Source organism: Ascaphus truei, chromosome 1 (assembly GCF_040206685.1).
Source record: "Ascaphus truei isolate aAscTru1 chromosome 1, aAscTru1.hap1, whole genome shotgun sequence".
Lineage (NCBI taxonomy): Eukaryota > Metazoa > Chordata > Amphibia > Anura > Ascaphidae > Ascaphus > Ascaphus truei.
In genome coordinates this window covers 179,849,431-179,872,607 of record NC_134483.1, presented here as the reverse complement: position 1 = coordinate 179,872,607, position 23,177 = coordinate 179,849,431, and positions in this window count along the sequence as shown.

Genomic DNA, 23,177 nt, shown 5'->3' with positions numbered 1-23,177 from the left:
CAGTGTGCTGGTTAATTGCACACAGGCAATCAACCAGACTCCACCTGGCTTATTAGGACTCCAAAAAAGCCTGAAGTGAGAAAGAGGACTGGAGAGATTTCCTTAGCCCACAACTGGGATGACCAGAGGAAAATAGTGTCTTGATGCACACAGAAGGACTGTATGCTGGCAGGAAGACAAGGGAACAAGACCTCTATAATTGGACACAGAGGGCCACAGCACACAAGGATGCTGACTCAGGAGAACAGAGAGGCCTTCCCCTACAGCAACAACAAGAGAAACAGATAAGAGACTGTCTTGTTGGACTGTTGTGTATGTATAGTGTGTGTGTGTGTGTGTGTGTATGTGTGTGTGTGTGTGTGTGTGTGTGTGTGTGTGTGTGTGTGTGTGTGTGTGTGTGTTTGTGTGTGTGTGTGTGTGTGTGTGTGGTGATAACCAGCTTAGCTACCCACCCAGTTAGAAAGGGCTGGAGTAAAGGTTTAGTTATTCTCCAAAGTGATGTAGGCCTTTATCTTGTTGTTTTTGTATTTTTGCCTGGATAAAGGAACAGACTAAATAAAGCCAATATATAATTGCACCCAAATCGGCCTCCATTATATGTACCTCTGCACACATCTCTTACAGGATACACAAACATATTTTTAGACTTGAGAAAACATGTTTTTCAAATTTGCTTTGGTGGGGAAGTGTGCAGGTGAGAGTAGGCCTAAGCTGTAGTTTCTGCACTTGAGTTTTTTTTTAAATATTACAAAATGAAAGAAAAAAATAGCAAGAGAGACAAAAAAAAAGGGAAGGAAAGGGCAGCATGAAATAAAGAGAGAAACAGAATGAAACCATAGGCAAGTGTTATCCAGGAACAAAGAGAGACAGAAAGCACACAGAGCGAAAGTGGCAGAGAGACACACAGATTAGACCATACTGCAAAGTGGTAGAAAGAGAGAGACACAGACACAGCACTTCTCTTCTCTACAACCAAAGTATAATTAATATATATATATAATAATTAATATATTAAATAATTATTTAATACTAATACATTTACTACTGCTCACATATTGTATATAAAAGACCATCTTACTGTTTCCAGTACTCTGCTAGTGATATACGAGGCTAGCCAATAATTTCCAGTTGTTTTTTTTAACACTGTTACATTACAAAAGATCTGCGTAAAGTGTTTGGTATACCAATAGTACCATTTATAACATGATTAGTGTTAGGGACCCTTGAGATGTGGTCTGCTGTGTAGGGGCTCAGGGGCTTACAACACTTTGGCCAAAATGTTAAACTAAAAGACCATTTTATTTAATAGATATCTATACATATATATTTAGGCACTGTACCGTGTATAAGTTTCACTGGATGTGCACTGAGCTCTGTCTGTGTTTTATGTTCTGTCTCTGGTTTTATATATATTGCCATGCTCAGTAGCACTCCTCTGTGACATTTATATGCTTATATATATGTTGTGGTTATTTTGGGGGTTCAATATGAGCTTGCAGGTGTCCTGTATGTTTTACAATTCTTGTTCAGCTGGTCTTAGCTGATTGGATGGTGGCTCTTCCTATCTTGTTGAAGCTCACCCCTCCCACATTTAAATTGTTAAAAGCTCACTCCATTGCATCTCCCACGCTCTGGGGAACTTGCTTGCTTGCCGTTTGATTGTGACAAATGTTTTAACCATGTTATATTACAACGGTATTATGAAAGTGTTTGGCATGCAGAGCACCATTTACTCACTGTTATTATGCCTGCCAATTGTTTCCATTTTTTTAAACTACGGTAATTTACGCAGGCATTGGGTAAAGTGTTTGATTATACCGATAGCCCCATCTATTCTCTCTGCTAATATACCAGACTAGCCAATAATTTCCTGTGATTTTAACCCTATTATATTACCCTGGTGTTGTGAACAGTTTTAGCACACAGTTAACACCATCTTACTTCACTGCTAGTATACAGGGTAGTAGCTAATCAGTGCCAGGAATTTACTTTACATTACACAGCTGTTGGATATAGTGGTTGGCATACAGAAAGCACTCTCTGCTCAATGCTAATATACTGTAACGGAGTGCTGACCACAAACAAGGCGTGACCGAGGCAGAGGTGGGGATTTTATATAACACCAACCCATAGCTGCGTGGGCTCGTCTGGAGTGTAGATTGGTCGAGGTAGCTGGGGCAGGTTAGGAGAGGTCTGGATGGTCAGTGTAACTTGTCGAGGTTGGTGTTGGAGGGTAGTGGATCTTAGGAGGTACTTAATCGTGGTCTGGATTGGAGAGAGGCGGATTGTCATGTTATTTTGCCGAGGTCAGTATTGGAGAGGTGCGGATCGCCGTACGTAGCCGAGGTCGGAAGAACAGAAGAGCGGAGTCCGGAGGATAAGCTAAGGTCAGGAACAAGGATCTGGAAGCACGACAAGACTGTGGAGGCAAGACAGCAGTGATTACTTCGCTCATAGGAAGATTTATGCTCAGCCAATTTGCCAGTGTGGCAGCTGAGCATATAAATTGATACAAATGTGGAATTACAATACCTGGCGCATACAAAACAGTGATTACAATACAGTATAATAACAATAAATGATTATAAAGTAAAGGATATGTGTCTGGTGAAGTGAAGTCCTTTTTCAATGTCTATAAGTGAAATGGACTCTGTCCTTGACTTGGGTAGAATAAAGTCACTCTCATGCAGCAAGTTATATTCCTATTGTGTGAGACAAAAAACAGAGACACCACATTGCGCAGTATTGACTTGACAGCAAATGAAGTTCTCCCTTGTATGCCTCTAAGTGAAATACCCACTTACTAGATATAGAGTGGGTCTCATGCAGTTGAGAGAATCTGTATCCTTGTTTCTTCTGATCCAGACGTTCACAGGTTTACCCGAACCCCACGTGATGATCCTGTCTCTCCTGGATCTTTGAAGGAACTCCGTCTCTGGAAAGTGCTTTCTCCTTCTCTGCTGATCTCCTGTATGTACCTCCAGCATAGGGGTACACAAAAAACAGAGGATTGCGCAATAGTATAAAAATCTTTAATGACGCATGCTAACTAGCTGCAGAAATATACTCACAGATTCCGTGAGTTTAAAAACAATTCAAACGCCCGACCCGGCTGTCCCACAGCACACCCCAGTCTCGGTCAGCTCCTGCTTCTGCTCGCGTGTGTCTCGCGCTATGCAGACTTGCGCATGCTGACGTCACTATTCAGTGAACTCTGTATGAGCGGAAGGAACTGCAGTGAGTCCTGTCCATTTGACTTTCAATTTCACTGAAATGGACAGGACTCACTGCAGTTCCGTACGCTCATACAGAGTTCACTGAATAGTGACGTCAGCACGCGCAAGTCTGCATAGCGCGAGACACACGCGAGCAGAAGCAGGAGCTGACCGAGACTGGGGTGTGCTGTGGGACAGCCGGGTCGGGCGTTTGAATTGTTTTTAAACTCACGGAATCTGTGAGTATATTTCTGCAGCTAGTTAGGATGCGTCATTAAAGCTTTTTATACTATTGCGCAATCCTCTGTCTTTTGTATACCCCTATGCTGGAGGCACATACAGGAGATCAGCACAGAAGGAGAAAGCACTTTCCAGAGACGGAGTTCCTTTAAAGATCCAGGAGAGACAGGATCATCACGTGGGGTTCGGGTTAACCTGTGAACGTCTGGATCAGAAGAAACAAGGATACAGATTCTCTCAACTGCATGAGACCCACTTTATATCTAGTAAGTGGGTATTTCACTTAGAGGCATATAAGGGAGAACTTCATTTGCTGTCAAGTCAATACTGCGCAATGTGGTGTCTCTGTTTTTTGTCTCACACAATAGGAATATAACTTGCTGCATGAGAGTGACTTTATTCTACCCAAGTCAAGGATAGAGTCCATTTCACTTATAGACATTGAAAAAGGACTTCACTTCACCAGACACATATCCTTTACTTTATAATCATTTATTGTTATTATACTGTATTGTAATCACTGTTTTGTATGCGCCAGGTATTGTAATTCCACATTTGTATCAATATATTGTTTTTAGGGTTCACTTGAGATTATACCCTCAGTAGAATCACCAGGCAGCTTCAGCACACGCTTTAATGCGCTGCACATATACACATTTGGTCTAGCGCTAGTTTAGTAATTTTTGTTAACACTTTATTAGCTGAGCATATAAAGGTAGATTGTCCAATGAGAGGAGAGCATACTCAGTAGTATGCCTGGCTGTAGTTGGCTGGAGAGAATCAGCACATGTGTAAACTCAGGCAGAGGAATTAGCAACAGGTGTAGTATAGGCAGGGGAGCGAGGAAGTTTCTGCGCATGTGTGCGAGTGCCGCGCATAGTGGATGCACGCGGCATGATGGTGGAATCACCGCATAAGCGTAGCCTGGAGATGGGGCCAGCGTGGACGGCATTTAGTGCAGAGTGTGGTCCGCGCGCGCCCCTAGATGGAATGCTGGTATTCGCCGGCAGGCGAGATGTGCTGTAGGAGGCGGGAGAAGCGGAACACCTGGTCGCGGGTTGCGGTAAGCGAGGAGTGCACCGAACGCGCCGAGGATCACGGATCCTGACATATACTAGTCAGTCAGTGCCAGTTAGTTTTAACATTGTTACATTACACAGTTGTTGTATTGTATTGTATGTCTTTATTTATATAGCGCCATAAATGTACATAGCATAGGACGGAGATTGGGAGCCCTCCCCCGGAAGTGACGTATCGCGACCAAACCGGAAGTGATGGATCGGAGTCCACCGGATGGGACTTGACGACGTGCATCTGAGGGAGCTAAAGATATACACCAAACCAGCGTCCATCGCGGGGACTGGAGCGTGCGACGCCCGAGCACCCCGGAGGGGGCTGAGAGGAGGGAACGTCCAGTGTAGCAGCATCCCACGCATCGCATGCGCACTGGAGGTGGTGGGTGAGCCAAAAATCCACAGTCTACCCTCTTCCATCACATTTATGTGATTCATGCTTGATTTCATTGTTTTTATTGTAAGTGTTCTTTTTTAAACCATATAAAGTTAAGTTTTTTACATTATTGGTCTGCACTATGGATACTTTTTCACCCACATATCATATGCTGTCCTGCTGAGATTGGGGGTCTATACCACATCAAGAATCTACAGGTCCATTCCGCTAAGACCATTGTGTCACACTGCCCGTTTTTTGTCTACATCCTGTGAGTAGGCTACACATACGAGCCAAGATACACTATTGTATTAATCTATGCATTATCAAACAGTCTACACTTAGATTTTGTTTTGTTCTATTTTACTTCTATGCTCCCCCCCACATAAGAATCTGCATGAATTGAGGGACCAGCGGAACCAGTCCCTAACCAGCTGGGTTTGAGCAGGGGGTTTACTGCACCGACACACTTTATTCGAGCAAATACCCAGTATGTACCTGGCAGATACCTGGAATGCGCCGCTCCTCACCTATGACAAGCCCCATTGCGTTTGCCTTCCCAGCCTGGGTTCATGCCTGGCTGATGGGCGGCTGATCTGTTAAATGATAATGATTAGGATTTAATAGGCTGCAATGCTTCGCGTGTCTACCAGATGGCATAAATTCATGAATTGTAATGCAGTATATATATATATACTGTGCAGTATTGCAGCCAGCGGGAATAAAATGCTTCAATCCCTGCCTGGAAAATACCTCAATGCACTCGGGCAGAAAACAGTCACAAACCTCAATACACCCGGGTATACCCGAATTCGTGGGACTAGCCGAGCTCGAATAAAGTGTGTCGCCAGTGTATGTACACATTTATTCACGTTATTTATCACGTGTGCACTATTTTTGTATCACTAGATTTTGGATTTATTCACTTTATATTGGTAGTGAACACTAGTAGAGCTAGCGCCTTTATTTCACTTCAACACAGAAGGAGGAAGTAGGGCCATGTTTGGGAGGAAGTATGAAGAGCTCTGTTTTTGCCATGTTTAAGTCGGCGGAGGGCCATCCAGGATGATATCGCAGAGAGACATTCAGAAACTTTAGTCTGCAGAGCAGGTGTAAGGTCAGGGGTTGAAAAGTAAATTTGTGTTTCATCAGTATATAGAGGTGATATTTAAACCCAAGAGATGTGATTAGGTCGCCTAGAGAGAGTGTGTAAACAGAAAAGAGAAGAGGTCCCAGGACAGAGCCCTGGGGTACCCCCACAGAGAGATCTATAGAGGAGGAAGAGCAAAAGAGACATTGAAAGTACGATGGGAGAGGTAAGAGGAGATCCAGGATAACGCTTTTTTTATGAATACCAAGAGTATGGAGAATATGTAGGAGAAGAGGGTGGTCCACAGTATCAAATGCTGCAGAGAGGTCAAGTAATATAAGCAGAGTATAATGACCTCTGTCTTTGGCAGTATGGAGGTCATTAGTTTTTTTAGTGAGGGCTGTTTCAGTGGAGTGAGCAGTGCAGTAGCCAGATTGTAGAGGGTCTAGGTGTTGTAGGTGTTGATATATGGAGCAAGCAAGAAAATACAAGACGTTCAAGGAGTTTGGAGGCAAAGGGCAGGAGGGAGATATGCCGATAGTTATTAAGACAGATAGGGTCAAGCTTGCTGTTTTTGAGTAATGGTATGTTTGAAGGAAGAGGGGAAGGTACCAGAGTAAAGGGAGGAGTTAAAAATGTGTGTGAGCGTAGGGATTATAGTAGGAGCACAAGGTTACAGGAGATGGGAGGGAATAGGGTCAAGAGGACAGGTGGTAGAGGGAGAACAGGAGATCTGCAATGACACATCCTCATCTGTGACAGTGGAACATTAGTCAAGGAAGGCAGGAGGCGAGTTAGGAAGAGATGTAGGATGGGTGGAGGATACAGAGGGGACATTCTGACGTATCAATTCCACCTTTTCCTTGAAATAGTCGACAAAGTCCTGAGGTGAGATGGAGGAAGAAGAACAGGCAGCAGAGGGTGGTCTGAGTAGGGAGTCAAAGACAGAGAAGAGTTGGCATGGATTCAACTTGTGTGTGTTGATTAGTGAGGAAAAGTAGGTTTGTTTAGCTTGAGAGAGGGCAGAGTTAAAACAGGATAGCATAATTTTGTAGTGAGGGAAGTCTGTGAGAGTTTGAGATTTCCTCCAGAGGTGTTCAGAGGAATGAGTGCAGGAGCGCAGCATGCGTGTGTGGGAATTAAGCCAGGGTCTGGGGTTAGAAGTGCGAGAACAGCAGAGAGAAAGCGGGGCATGTAGATCAAGAGAGGAGGACAGGGTAAAATTGTCGTTCCTGACCACGTTGTTAGGGTCTGGAGCAGAGCTGAGAGTGGCGAGTGAGGAGCGTAATGTGGAATCAAAAGCTGGTAGGTTAATAGAGCGCAAGTCTCTGCAGAAACAAGGGGTAGATGAGATGGAGAAGGGGAGAAGTGAGAGAGAGAAAATGAGATGAGGTGATGTCAGAGATAGGAAAGGGGGAAATGGAGAAGTCAAAGAGAGAAAAGTTTTTAATGAAAACCAGATCTAGGTAGTGGCCATCCTTGCGGGTGCTGGAAGCCGTTAACTGTTGAAGGCCAAAAGAAGAGGTTAGAGAGAGAAAACGGAAAGCCCAAGGGAGAGAGGGGTCATCAATGTGGCAGTTGAAGTACCCAAGGAGAAGAACAGAGGAGTCTGAGGAGAGAATGAAAGAGAGCCAGGATTCAAAGTGAGAAAGACAGAAGGGGGGTGAATAGAGGTAGGTGGGCGATAGATGACTGCCACAGGGTCAGGGACAGGAGAGAAAATATGGACAGTGTGAGCCTTAAAGGAGGGAAAATAAAGAGAGGGGGGAATAGGAAGGGTTCGGTAGCGGCAGATAGAGGAGAGCAGTAGCCCCACGCTTCCACCATGCCATCAGGGCGCAGTGTTGGAGAAAGAAATGTCACCATAAGAGAGAGCAGCTTCAAGAGCAGTGTCAGACTGAGTGAGCAATGTCTCAGTTATAGCAAAGAGGAGCAGAGAGTGAGAGAAAAAGAAGCAATGCACAGAGAGGAATTTGTTAGAGAGGAAGCGAGTATTCCAAAGGGCACAGGAGAAAGGGTGAGATTAGGGTGGGATACAGGGCATGAGTACGAAGTTAGAAGGGTTGACACCAGAAGGAGTAGAAGTTGCATGTGGGAGGCGAGGACGAGCGCATACAGAAATAAGGCAGGGACCAGGATTGGGAGAGATATCCCCAGAAGCAAGGAGGAGAAGCATGGATAGAAAGAGAATATGTGAGGAGGATTTGTAAGGGTGTGTTTTAGTGCAGGGGATATAGCTGTGTGGTGACAGAGGGCGTAGGTAAGAAAGGAGTTCATGTGAACTGAGAAGTGGCAAGGAAAGGAGAGATGGAGATATATGAATAGAGTTAGAAACATAATGAGACTTTTAGAAAGAAACACGTATTTTGAAAAGAAGTGAGGTCAGAACAAATATAAATAGTAGCGGCGGCATTGCAGCAATTGTTTAGTGCTGAGATGTGCAGTCTGGGATAGATAATATCCACCTTTCCAAATTCAACTCCAGGATTCAGGGCAAGCAGGTGTTGCGTTGTCTACTTGTTTCACTCCTGTTGAACTCCCTGTTCAACTCCACACTACATACTATTTAAAAAATATGCTTCTTTAAATATAGGCTGCAGAACAGCTAAGGCTGCTTTGTCTGTAGTTATATAGCGCTAAAAAGTCACCTGACTGAATTAAATTCAGCCCAGCCAGCTTAATTAGCACATGCGAGGCACATTGGTATTTATAAACAGGCTGTTGTCATGGCTAGAGGTGTTATAAGTTGAATTGCCTAAAATAGACACAGCAGGGAATGATTTAGAGACAGAATTCAAATTTTGTTTTTACCAAGTACAGTAGTTGTTACAAGTTAAATTGACTAAAATAGACAATAGATTCAGATAGAAATCCTATAATGACTGATATTGAGATCCATATACAGTATGCTAAACAGTTCAATGATAATGCACCTTCCATCCCATTGAGTTGAATGGCCAAACCCCACATAGAAAATATGGGCCTGAATGTGGAATGACCAAGGTCGACATCACTACACATCTCTCAAATGTATTGAGTATGCCTTAAATATGCCCTGGTTCCCTGTCAGTGTGGGCCAGACACATATGACAAATGGCTGATGTGCAAATAGAACTACATGCAGGATCCTAAGCAAGCGCTAAAACCTTGTAGCTTAAATGTTATGTCAACATGAAGCAGGAAAAACCTGTCAGTGACACTGTCAATTTAGAATATACTGTAGGAATCCACAATAGGGGTTGGTGCAATCTCCTTCAGAGAGGAGTATCCAGACCTCCTGCAGTACGAATGGGTACTGCAGAACAAGGGGGTAGAAGAGAACACAGTAATACTAATTACCAATAGTTTAAAACCTTTTCAGTTGGATACAAATTGTCCCCAATTATAAAGGTTTAACCTTTAAGAGGTGTGCTCTTCTACCCCCTTGGTCCTCAAATAGAACTAAAACTTTGAAAACAAAAGAACATAATAATATATATTTATAATCGTAAGCATGGCAAGTAAAGTTATATTAAAGTTATAATAATGGTGTGTTTCCTTTGTTTCAATGACATCTTGTAGGTTATTTACAAAATACTCTCTGTTTAATTAATCTAGTGCTACAGATGTTTGCACCAGTTCTCAGCATGGACGATTTGATAAATAGCCTTCATGTTTAAACTGCAAACACAATAGAATTCTGTTAATGGGCCAATCTTATTTTGCAGAGAACATTGTCTTCCTAAACAAATGTAAATATCTTAGAAAGGTCTTTTTTTGTTTCTTTCAAAATGGGGTATGTCCTCTTTTTAATGGAGAATTTGGAAAGCTGGGTGGTATACACAACGGTCTACTCCATCCTTAGCCTGTCTACCCTCACCCTCTTTACGGTATGTTACCAAGTAATCAACACTGGGCATCTTTATTTTAGTGTCATGTTATGCATCAAATAAGATATTTGATAAGGTTATGGGTCAACAATAGAGAAGGTTACAGAGCACAATTATGCCCATTTTTTTAGTAAGCAGTGCTAAGCCATAAGACAGCCTATGACCCATTCAAGTGACAAATGAATGGTTTATAAAGTATGTTATGGTGCTGTAAGGTTTTTATACCATAGCAAAAAAAAGCCCATATTAGGATCAGCACTGCAATTTTTCAGGGAAAATTGAAAATGTGCTGTTTTCTACAAGAAAATACATGACATTGTAAAACACAAAAGAAAATGACAAAACATTGCATCTTGTTATTAAAGAAAAGGCACTTCAGTAAATTGTTCAGTATTTTCCAGTGCTCATACAGCACATAACACTGTAAATAGTTTTACAGCATTCAGTAGTTATCATATCAGCTTAACAAAGACCCTTTGATTTTCTCCCACCAATGTAGTTCTGCATTTCGTTCAGATTAATAGTCACACATAGCCACTTGTCAGTGATGTTTTTTTTCCTTTTTAATCATTTTTTTCCTGTGTAAGAACTAACTACAGTAAGTGTGGGTAACATTTTGGAAAAGTTTGTTCGTTTCTAAAAAAAAAAAAAAAAGATAATACTTTTCTACTTATGCCAAAGCAATCTGGGAAAGGGTTTGTTAATTAGCCTGCCAAGGCTGAAAACTGTAATCATTTCAGGTCAGTGAGTAAGTAGTCTAAGTCCTGCTGAGTCTTTCTAGATTAGCTGACATATATCTCTTGCCTTTCCAGGTCAATAAAAGTAATCTTCGAGTCAGTGGGAATCTCCCCAGGTTACCAGAACTATAGAAAGGGACATCTTAAGTCAAGTCCAGTCAGGGTCTGTTTATTTCATTTGAACTATCCCAGTGAGTCCTGGGTTTAACCAAGCTCTAGTTGTGATGTTGTAATGATTCGTACTCAGATTGATAAATGTTTTTGGAGACAGTAATGGCTGTGGCAAAGTTCAATCAACACAACAAGTTGCAACATAAATATTTTGTATTAGTACAAATGAGACTCACAGCTCTAACTTAAGTCCATTGTGACTAAGAACTACCATATTGGTTTTAATGAGTTTATGTACACATGACCTTTTCAAAGGACTTTTATATTTTTGATGCATTCATTCTCTTTGGTAGAATACTAATGATACTTATCCTCCTTAAAAATCGATAAGGTGATAAAGTAACAGTGTTGTTATTGTTACCCAATTCATCTGTATAACGTAAGGCACGGGTTCATGAAATGATTTGCCAAAATGATGGATGAATGACAAAATACGCTAATGAGTACAGATATAATGCTAAACACTACTCAAACATCCTCTTTAGTTACGATAAAGATTTTGAAAAAGGAAATATATTTTAATGATAAGCTCCTTAATGAAAACATTAAATACAAAAAAGACTGAAATATTCTTTAAAACTTCAGTCGCAAAAGTAGTAGAACTTGTTAGATGCTGACATTAAACCTAATGTGATATGGTTCATTTATGGTGGTTCCACATAGTGATTATGGACAATAATTCACATAGTATACAGTACAGATGTGGTCAGACTTACTGTTTCAACTACTGCAGACCAACATGCAAAATCCTCTGTCCCGAAAACAGTACATTTTGCGGCCTGCGAGGATTACAGGACCTCTGCAGTGTTAATCCTCCTGTGCCAGACATTCTGAAAGAGCTGCGCAGAAGAGTCCCAGAGAGAAACAATCTCTCTCCGTGTCTCTCTGAAGGTGAGAAGCAGTCAGTCCGGTTTGTCCAGCCCTTGATGATGTAGATGTCAGAATATGGTCTTCTAGTGTTCCTCCTCATGTCAAACCCATACTAGGTCATCTAAATCATCAAGGGGCTGGACAGACTGAACTGACTGCTTACTGCCTCACTTACTGTACCTTCAAAGATGCTTGGGGAGCTACTCAGGGAGACATAGAGGGACTGCTTCTCTGTTCTCTCTGCGCTGCTTTTTGAGTCTGTCCCTCTGCCTCTTGATGGCCCAGGAGAATTAACACTTGAACCCCAGCAGAATTTATCTTCCCAGGCCGCTTAATGTTTTTTTGGGCCATGGTCGCCGTGGCTGCAATGCAGTCAAGCAGCCACAAGCAATCTCGGCACTGAAAACAGTAAGTATGGGCACATCTGTATATGCAATTTTAAATAGAGATTTGTAGAGATGTACAATACTTTTGCAGCATTTTAAGAGCAATGCATAATTGATCCTTGGTTTTTAATGTCACCAAAATGTGCAACATTGCTCCAGACCATCAAATAAAGCTTTTGCTGGAGAGAGAAGTACAGTCATAGGTATTTCTCCAAATGTTGTATCCATGTTGCATTAAGGGTCTGGACTGCTCAGTGTTGCAAATTTTCAAAGATGCCTGAAGCAGCTAAGACTGACTTTTTGTAATTCTTTAAAGTGTGGCACAACATCTCATGAAATTATGAAATGTTAAAAAAAAAAACTATTTTGCGAACAATGTTGGGATACCCCTATTTTATTTGGGATGGAAGAAGTAGGGGTTAAAGAAGATTGGGCTAGGAAAGAAATTCTATAGAAAATGTATTCTAGTGGTAAGATATTGACTGGCACCTGGAAGTCACATGCACTAGTAAATGTGGCCTAATCAATTGCGGTTCTTACTAAGACTGCTGTTATTGTGTCCTGAGTTGGAGGATGCTAAATTATGCTGTACTAAAAGGATATTCTAAAGAAAATACAAAGTTAAGGTTAATGCACACATTTTCTTACAGTGTATATTCTGAAACCTGTCACAGTAATATTTTGTAGCTTGTGACACCACATGGGGTGTCAGTTATTGTTCATTTGACAAACACAGAATCCGTGTTCTGCTCAAGTGATAATATTCCAGGAAAAAGTTCATATGATGTATAAGAGGGTTTAGTGCTTGATCCTCCAATTTCGGATTCCTCTGCTCTTCAGGGCCCTACCAGGTGACCCCCATATATATCAATAAAGACGAAAAAGAGAACAAACATAACCTTATAAGTAAAAAGAAGAAAAATAATTTAGGAGCCACAACAGCCTCCAATTCTAACTTACAGCTAAGGTACAGCAAATACGCTCAGTCAAGCGATCAGAGGCAGGTGAGTAATATTCCACAATGTACTGTATATTCACAAACAATGAATATCTTTGTAGCCAATAATGGAACAGAAAAGTGGAATAGACTCACATGCAGCAATGAATCTCTTGTAATGAAGAGCCGTAATGTCCACTGATCCAGGGGTAGAGTGTGCCTCCGTTTATGAGGAACAGAAGTGAAGAAGGAGGAGAAAACGGAGCACTAAATCCACTGCTTTCTTGCAAAAAATTACAGAGGTGCGTTCCCACGATAAAAAATAAAGTTTAATGGATCAAAAAACAAACAAACAGTACACCTACGTGTTTCAGGCTAAAAAGCCCTTTATCAAGGTGAATAAGGATCAGGTATTTAAACATACTCCGCGGAGTAAGCTGTTTTTATTCACCTTGATACACCTCACTCCTGCTCTGTTGTTTTTTTTGCCATAATACCAAAAAAAAAAAAAACAAGTGTAGTTAAGTAAGAAATATTTATTTAGTGAGATAAGAATGTATTGAGCAGTTACTTAAACTATAAAGTAAAAATAATTTAAGAGTAGCTGTACCTGTGCATGGACACATTATTGGGTTAATACTGATTATCCCATGTAATGTATCCATTAATATCCTCTTATATAGTTGCATACTAATTTCAACATTGCAAAGTCATAAAACAAAAATCTATTGTTCCCAGCACACAAAAGGCAAAAAAAGGGGAATATGTCAAAAAAGGTTTTAATGAGTAACCAAAACACAAATCCCCATGAGATGTAAGTGAAAAACAAAAACAAAATCACAACACATCTAAGGAAAACAGGAGAAAAAACAAGGGAGGGAAGGAAGGGATGGGGTAGGGAAAAAAAACACATCGTAAAAAGTACAGGGGAAGGGGGGCGGCAACGTTTCGGGTTAAGAACCACTTCTTCAGGCCCATTCTCAGAAGACACAAAATGTCTAGTGGTACTTCCCTATTCCCTGTACAAATCTTCCTAAAGAAAAAATGCACCAATGCAATGGGTAAATGGAATGAATGTATCCTCACAAGGGGTGCAGCAAACAGTCCAGAAAACAGTCCAGGATCCCCCAGCAGACACTTAATAGAGACCAGAAAAAGTCCTATACATTACAGGTGTAACCCATCTCCCCCCCCCTCCCCCCCAGACTCTACGGTGGTGTCTAGAGTGCATGAGGGCAGATTACATGCAGTGTGGTGCGTACCTGTGAGGAACAGGAGGGCCTGCGCTTCCCGCAATGTTGTGGGGGAGCCAGGACCGGGCTTCTGGGGTGGTAGCCTCCATGATATCTTAGTGGTGCAGCGCCTCCATCTTCTATACTCCCAGGAATATGGGACAGGACCGGTATAGAAGAATCCCTTGGGTCCCATGGTTGTACACTCCAAGTTACACACAGTCTTTATGGATGAGGAATAGTCTCTTTATTTGACAACTCAACAATATCCCAACGATAAGGGCTTCAAACAGCCGCAACACAATAGCCAGGACGGGTTATACGCCACTCGCCTTCACACAGATAATTCCTCCTCTCCTTCCCTCCAAGTAACTCTTCCGGCAGGATGGTCTGAGCTAGGGATTCAATACCCCATGGCCCACCCCCGAGGTTAGCCTCACGGTGGGTCTTGGATTCTCCCCATCACCCCTGGCAGTGGGGTGAGGGCATTGGTCCATCAAGTCTATAACTCTATCAGCTCTACTTAAAAGACGCTGATTCTGTACACTCTCCTTTCACCTGCACTCTGCGCAGGGGAAACCGTAGTTCTCTCCAAATCCTCGGTCCGATCCACAGGATTTCTTGACTCATGGCCTGTTAGCGGCCCTGCATACTCCCGGCATAACTAACCGGCAACTCCAGACTCTGACTAATCTCGAACGAAATCGAAGAGCTACTCTCGCACGAAGAACAATACTCACCGGAGTTGGCTACTAAATATAGAGCTAGCCCCGCCCCTCGTGATGTCAACAGAACCTCCCCTCGTGCTTACACCTGCAGCAGAGTCCAGGCCTGCGTCTATCATTCAGGATAGGGCTATAAGGGGGGAAAACCCAGGATGATTACTGGTGCCTGATCTTAACAGGACTTACCACAGCAGAAGGAAGATAGGTATAGCCTGTGCTGTTTACAGGGGGCTACACTGGGTATGGGAGTTCCAGAGTCTCAGGTGTACACACCTAGATAAAGGTCTGATAACTAACACTGACAGTCAGAATGGAAACAACAGCAAGTCTCTACTTGAAATTAACAAAGTTAATGCAGCTATACAGACCAAGATTATGGTTGATGCAGACCCTGTGTGTTTGCTCATGAAGAATCGCTGGTTTGCAGTCCTCCTACTCCCAAAGTGCTATTGTAAAAGTCATGTTGCAGTGCCCCCATCATGTTGCACTCTGGAACCTTCCATAAAAGGGTATAGAAGATTGTTTCAGGGATGTGGAGTGCAGAAGTCAGACATTTGTGTCTCGATCATGGAAGGCGAGCTGCAGGGAAGTACAGTCAGAATGAAAACCAGGGAAAGGGAAGAGACGGGGGATGGGAAAGGGGGGGAAGGGCTCCCAGCAAAAGTGATGAGGTAAGTAAGGTAAGTAAATTAAGTGTAAAGATCATACATCGGTGCAAAAGGGGATAAGGGATACTAGAAACAAACATACAAAAAGATTCCCCCTTGAATGCACTCGGGTAGATCGGTGAGTAATTATAGGTTTAAAATCCTTTTAGTCAATAATAAAATAGTACTTGGATAGAGGGGTATTGTACAAAAAATACAGGGCCACCCCCTAATGACATACCAAACAAAAACTTCCAATTAGTATAGAAATGGAAGGTAGCTGAAGGGATCTCAGCATCAAATTACACCAGCATGAATGCCAGGATACATCTAGTACTAGTCCAACAGAATTAAGTGCTAATCTCTCAATTGGGATGCACTTATATCTAAAATTCACCAGTCTCTATAAGAAAGGCTGCTGATACTAAATCTGAAGGACAAATATATTGATGCAGATCTATAAGAAAACAGCGTGATCATCACACAACAAATGCAGATTAATAATCCACGATTGACATGTTACAGTGGAGTAGGAACACCTAGCGTAGCAATGGATAGTCCTGTCATAAAGGGCTAGCACAAAATGTGCATTAGTAACGCCCGGAGGCACGGTTCACAGACCGTATCCAGTTATAGCCTTATTAGCAGCTCCTATATAAGAACTCTACATAAACACAAACTTTTGTATAAAAAGAGAATGTACAGAAATACATCAATACTAGGTTGGTGTCTTACATATAACTTAACCACTGATTATCAGTCTCGTTGGGAATGTGTGTACACGTGGTGTGCAATAATGCCAGCTAGGAAACAGTGTACTTAGCTTAGTATCAGATGTTTCCGCTGATACATTGTATAACCCTAAGAGGTGGGGAGAGCAGGGGACTCCAGCGGCAAGGCAGCAGAGATGTTAGTCAGGCAGCCGAGGTTGCCTGAACGCTGGAGCGCATGTCAGTCGCGGCCGCTCTGTATGGGGACGTCACGACGTGTGATCACCTGACGCCCGTTTTGCGCGGATTCGCGCTTGCTCAAAGGTGAGTGCATGTGAGTGGACATGCGCAATTTATAGCTGATGGTAGTCAAGGGCAGGCATAGTAGAATTAACCCTGTCCTGCCTGATAGAAACCTGTCAGAGTGCCTAAGGCTGTGCATATTCGTTGAATACAATGTGAGTAAGGGACATAAACAGCAGTGTACTGACTACAGATCAACACAGTAACTAGCTCATCAACACCACTCTAATTAGGTTGATGGTTTAGAGCAACAAAAAGGTATTTTGCTCGGCTATGTTTAGAAGTCTCAAACGAGACAGAGTGAAATAAAGTAAAGTGAAGCAAAATAATATACATAACCCGCATAGATTAGAGGTCATGATTTTCCCATATTGCATATACACTGCCGACACACTTAATTGCAGTGTGGCCAGATCCGCAAGCCGGGAGATTTCCCGGCTTGCTAGTGGCCGCCCCTCGGCGTGCCGCGCGTCATAGACGCGCGGTCACGCGTCTTCGGGAGCCTGCGCCCCCTGCACGCGCGTCCAGGGCTCCCCGAGGGAGCCCTGGTGTCCCGCGATGTGGGGGACGGCGGCAGGGGGCTCCGGGGGACCCGGCGGACCCGGCAGCGGTAGGGAGAGCGCCCCGATCGGAGGGCGCTCTTCCGCTGCTTCGGCGCGTGCCCGTCACCCTCGGGCGCGCGCCAGGCTACTGCTGCGGCCAAGAACGGGCAAATGCTCGAATAAACTTGGCCGCAGCAGTACACCTTGAGTTTAGTACTGGATAAGGCAAGGGACCCCATATACCTCATCCAAGAGTATCTTACAGAGCCAAGTTCATTGGGTGAACTCATAATCCACAGATATACGTATTGTGAAAACAGCTCAAGTAAATACAGGCAAATATATCTAGAGATACATGCAAGCCTCCATAGTACCATGAAGTGACACCGGGGGGGCAATAGAAACTGTAGTCACCAAACGTGTAGGTGAGCTGGAAAGGAACAGGGATGCCAGAGAAGGTTTCAAATCACTGAACACACACAAACATACAGCAGGCAGAGAGGAAAAGGGCAATGAGGGAAACTAATCAGATAAAGGGAGAGAACAAGAATTCCTCATTAAGTCCCCTAGGAGTAAGGGTACCTAGGGTGTAAATCCAACGAGATTCTCGTTTGAGGATCTCGTTGTCCCAATCACTTCTCTGCTGTGGTTGGAGACTGCTTCAATACCCATAAACTGCAGGACCGTGGTTAGGTCCTGATGGTGGTTATGGACATGATTAGCAATGGGAGTATCACGATGATTGCGAATGTCGCCTAAATGTTCTAACACTCTGTGGCGTAGCTGGCGTTTGGTTTTTCCAATATATTTTTTGTTACACACGCAAACAATCTGATAAACCACACACACGGTTCTGCAGTTAATAAATTGTTTTATGGTGAAGCTGTGTGTGTCATTCCAGTTTTTAAACATCTTTGCGGGTGTGCATGATGCACAGGCTCTGCAATTATGGCATTTAAAGAAGCCAATGGACCTGTTGGCAAGCCACGTACCTCCGGTTTGTTTCTGGTAGTGGCTGTGAACCAACATATCCCAAATGCTGGTAGCTCTTCTGCTGACCAGTGTGGCTCTTTCATGGAGTATTTCTCTCAGGTCAGTGTCTTCACGCAGAACATACCAGTATTTGTTCAAAATGTTTGTAATCTCTGGCCATTGGTTATTGAACGTGCCAATAAAGCGTACAACCTGTTTCTCATTCGTTGGAATCGCCTAATCAGCCTGTAGTGTGTTCCTGTCAGTGGATCTAGCTCTCTGGTAAGCCCTTTTGATAGATCTATTGCTGTACCCCCTGGCTTGAAATCTAAACTTCATGGCGGCAGCTTGTGTCTCAAAGTCTTCGTGAGATGAACAGTTCCTCCTCAGGCGTAAAAACTGACCTACGGGAATTCCCCTAATTTGGTGTTTCGGGTGATGGCTGTCAGCTCTGAGGAGGCTGTTGGTAGCAGTCGATTTGCGATTTAAAGATGTGACCAAAGCTCCCTGGGGAGACCTGGTGACAGTGAGGTCGAGGAACGTAATGCTAGTATGGTTAATCTCAGATGTGAGTCTGAGATTAAAGGGATTAGTATTCAACTCTCCGATGAACTCGTCAAGGAGTTGTTTAGTGCCTCGCCACAAGACAAAGATGTCGTCTATATACCTCATCCATAATATAATGTGTGAGGTATACAGACGATTCTGCTCCTGGAAGACCACCTCCGCCTCCCACCAACCCAAATATAAATTAGCGTAGGTGGGGGCACAGGTGGTCCCCATGGCGGTACCACGGAGCTGATGATACAGTTTACCATCGAAAGTAAAAACATTATGAGTGAGGATGAATCTTAATAGGTCCACCACTAACATGTTGTGATTACTGAAGTCGCAACTTCGTGTATCGAGGAAATACTCTACAGCCTGGATGCCCATATCATGTATTATAGATGTATACAGAGATTCTACATCCAGGCTGACGTGTAGTGTATCATCATCAATTGACACCTCCCTGAGTTTATTAAGTGCGTCCTTCGTGTCCCTCAGGTAAGAGGGCATGGAAATTACGAACGGGCGGAGGACCTGGTCTACATAGACACTACTCTGTTCTGTCAGGTTGGAGATACCTGACACAATCGGGCGTCCGGGGGGGACTTCAAGACATTTGTGTATATTATGGATGAGGTATATTAACGACATCTTTGTCTTGTGGCGAGGCACTAAACAGCTCCTTGACGAGTTCATTGGAGAGTTGAATACTAACCCCTTTAATCTCAGACTCACATCTGAGATTAACCATACCAGCATTATGTTCCTCGACATCACTGTCACCAGGTCTCCCCAGCGAGCTTTGATCACATCTTTACATTGCAAATCGACTGCTACCAACAGCCTCCTCAGAGCTGACAACCATCACCCCAAACACCAAATTAGGGGAATTCCAGTAGGTCAGTTTTTACGCCTGAGGAGGAACTGTTCATCTCACGAAGACTTTGAGACACAAGGTGCCGCCATGAAGCTTAGATTTCAAGCCAGGGGGTACAGCAATAGATCTATCAAAAGGGTTTACCAGAGAGCTATATCCACTGACAGGAACACACTACAGGCTGATAAGGCGATTCCAACGAATGAGAAACAGGTTGTATGCTTTATTGGCACGTTTAATAACCAATGGCCAGAAATTACAAACATTTTGAACAAATACTGGTATGTTCTGCGTGAAGACACTGACCTGAGAGAAATTCTCCATGAAAGAGCCACACTGGTCAGCAGAAGAGCTACCAGCATTCGGGATATGTTGGTTCACAGCCACTACCAGAAACCAACCGGAGGTACGTGGCTGGCCAACAGGTCCATTGGCTTCTTTAAATGCCATAATTGCAGAGCCTGTGCATCATGCACACCCGCAAAGACGTTTAAGAACTTGGAATGACACACACAGCTTCACCATAAAACAATTTATTAACTGCAGAACCGTGGGTGTGGTTTATCAGATTGTTTGCGTGTGTAACAAAAAATATATTGGAAAAACCAAACGCCAGCTACGCCACAGAGTGTTAGAACTTTTAGGCGACATTCGCAATCATTGTGATACTCCCATTGCTAATCATGTCCATAACCACCATCAGGGCCTAACCACGGTCCTACAGTTTATGGGTATTGAAGCAGTCTACAACCACAGCAGAGGAGGCGATTGGGACAACGAGATCCTCAAACGAGAATCTCGTTGGATTTACACCCTAGGTACCCTTACTCCTAAGGGAGTTAATGAGGAATTCTTGTTCTTTCCCTTTATCTGATTAGTTTCCCTCATTGCCCTTTTCCACTCTGCCTGCTGTATGTTTGTGTGTGTTCAGTGATTTGAAACCTTCTCTGGCATCCCTGTTCCTTTCCAGCTCACCTACACGTTTGGTGACTGCAGTTTCTATTGCCCCCCCGGTGTCACTTCGTGGTACTACTGTATGGAGGCTTGCATGTATCTCTAGATATATTTGCCTGTATTTACTTGAGCTGTTTTCACAATCCATATATCTGTGGATTATGAGTTCACCCAATGACCTTGGCTCTGTAAGATACTCTTGGATGAGGTATATGGGGTCCCTTGCCCTTATACAGTACTAAACTCAATGTGTATATGCAATATGGGAAAATCATGAGCTCTAATCTATGCGGGTTATGTATATTATTTTACTTCACTTTACTTTATTTCACTCTGTCTCGTTTGAGTCTTCTAACCATAGCCGAGCAAAATATCTTTTTGTTGCTCTAAACCGTCAACCTAATTAGAGTGGTCTTGATGAGCTAGTTACTGTGTTGATCTGTAGTCAGTACACTGCTGTTTATGTCCCTTACTCACATTGTATTCAACGAATATGCACAGCCTTAGGCACTCTGACAGGTTTCCATCAGGCAGGACAGGGTTAATTCCACTATGCCTGCCCTTGACTACCATCAGCTATAAATTGCGCATGTCCACTCACATGCACTCACCTTTGAGAAAGCGCGAACCCGCGCGAAACGTGCGTCAGGTGATCACACGGCGTGATGTCACCATACAGAGCGGCTGCGACTGACATGCGCTCCAGCGTTCAGGCAACCTCGGCTGCCTGACTAACATCTCTGCTGCCTTGCCGCCGGAGTCCCCTGCTCTCCCCACCTCTTAGGGTTATACAATGTATCAGCGGAAACATCTGATACTAAGCTAAGTACACTGTTTCCTAGCTTGCATGATTGCCCACCACGTGTACACACATTCCCAACGAGACTGATAATCAGTGGTTATGTTATATGTAAGACACCAACCTAGTATTGATGTATTTCTGTACATTCTCTTTTTATACAAAAGTTTGTGTTTATGTAGAGTTCTTATATAGGAGCTGCTAATGAGGCTATAACTGGATACGGTCTGTGAACCGTGCCTCCGGGCGTTACTAATGCACATTTTGTGCTAGCCCTTTATGACAGGACTATCCATTGCTACGCTAGGTGTTCCTACTCCACTGTAACATGTCAATCGTGGATTTATTAATCTGCATTTGTTGTGTGATGATCACGCTGTTTTCTTATAGATCTGCATCAATATATTTGTCCTTCAGATTTAGTATCAGCAGCCTTTCTTATAGAGACTGGTGAATTTTAGATATAAGTGCATCCCAATTGAGAGATTAGCACTTAATTCTGTTGGACTAGTACTAGATATATCCTGGCATTCATGCCGGTGTAATTTGATGCTGACATCCCCTCAGCTACCTTCCATTTCTATACTAATTGGAAGTTTTTGTTTGGTATGTCATTAGGGGGTGGCCCTGTATTTTTTGTACCATACCCCTCTATCCAAGTACTATTTTATTATTGATTAAAAGGATTTTAAACCTATCATTACTCACTGATCTACCCAAGTGCATTCAAGGGGGAATCTTTTTGTATGTTTGTTTACAGTCAGAATGCACAGAATACATGTGAAGCTGAAGGGAAATCCAGTGCCAAAGAAGGCACGTCCACGCAAAAGTGGGGTGATATGCTGAAAAAAAACTTTGTACGGTACAGTACATGCACCATGCCCAACCTTATCTCCCTGAACATACACAGTATGTTATATGTCATATACAGTAAGTAAAGTAACCCGACAGTGGTCCAACTAGAAATATTGTCCTTTTTATGTGTGTCCAGAAAAAATCTGGTGAAATAAATAGCACTAACTTGTTTGAACATACATGGTGGATCTTTTCAACCCTCTTGAGTGCTGGAATGTCACTGCCTATTGAATATTGATATTAATAGGTGATTCCGGAAAGTGCAGTATGGAAAAAAGAGAAACTGCTGAAGTTCACCTAAATCTATAGCCAGTCTTAGACCACCGGCTGAAGCAAAACTGTTCATCCCAGAGAACTCTGGACCCTGTCATGTTATAAAAGCTCTAAAGAGAGAGGGCCTGGTCTCCTGTGCCAGATATTGTATGTCTACGTGCCAAAACTTCAGCTAATGCTCAATAAAGCCTCTTATATCACAAGCACCTATCAGGAGGTAGCCTCTATATCCCCTTTGAACAGTGATTCCCAACTTTTTTTGTTTGGAGGAACCCTTGAAGTATTTTGAAAAATCTCGGGGAACCCCTATCTGGCAGACACATTACTGTAGGTTCATTTCACACCTCACGAGCACCCTCTACTCATGTATTTCTCTGCCCTCCATCTCACTCACTCACTCTTCCCGCCCTCCCACCTCGCATGTATTTCTCCTGTACATCTCACACTTAGGCCTTGCCCCCGCTGCCTACTACAGCGTCCGCTGTGGCGGACGCTGCACGCACGAGAGCCCTCCTCTCAATGGTGCCGGGCCCGCTGCGAGGGGGGGCCGCAGCGCTCGGGTGAGAGTTGCTCCTGCTCTCAATTGAATTGAGAGCAGGACTCGCGTCGAGCGATTAGGTGGTTCAGCCAATGAGGGCGAACCTGCCGTGTGATGTCATGGCCGTGCCCCCGTCACTCCCCCGCCACGCCCCCCCGGTCTCTCCTCCTGCAGTGATCTGCAGACCGGGGAATCGGCTGAACGCGCCGCCAATATCGCGGGCGTGCGTTACAGCGG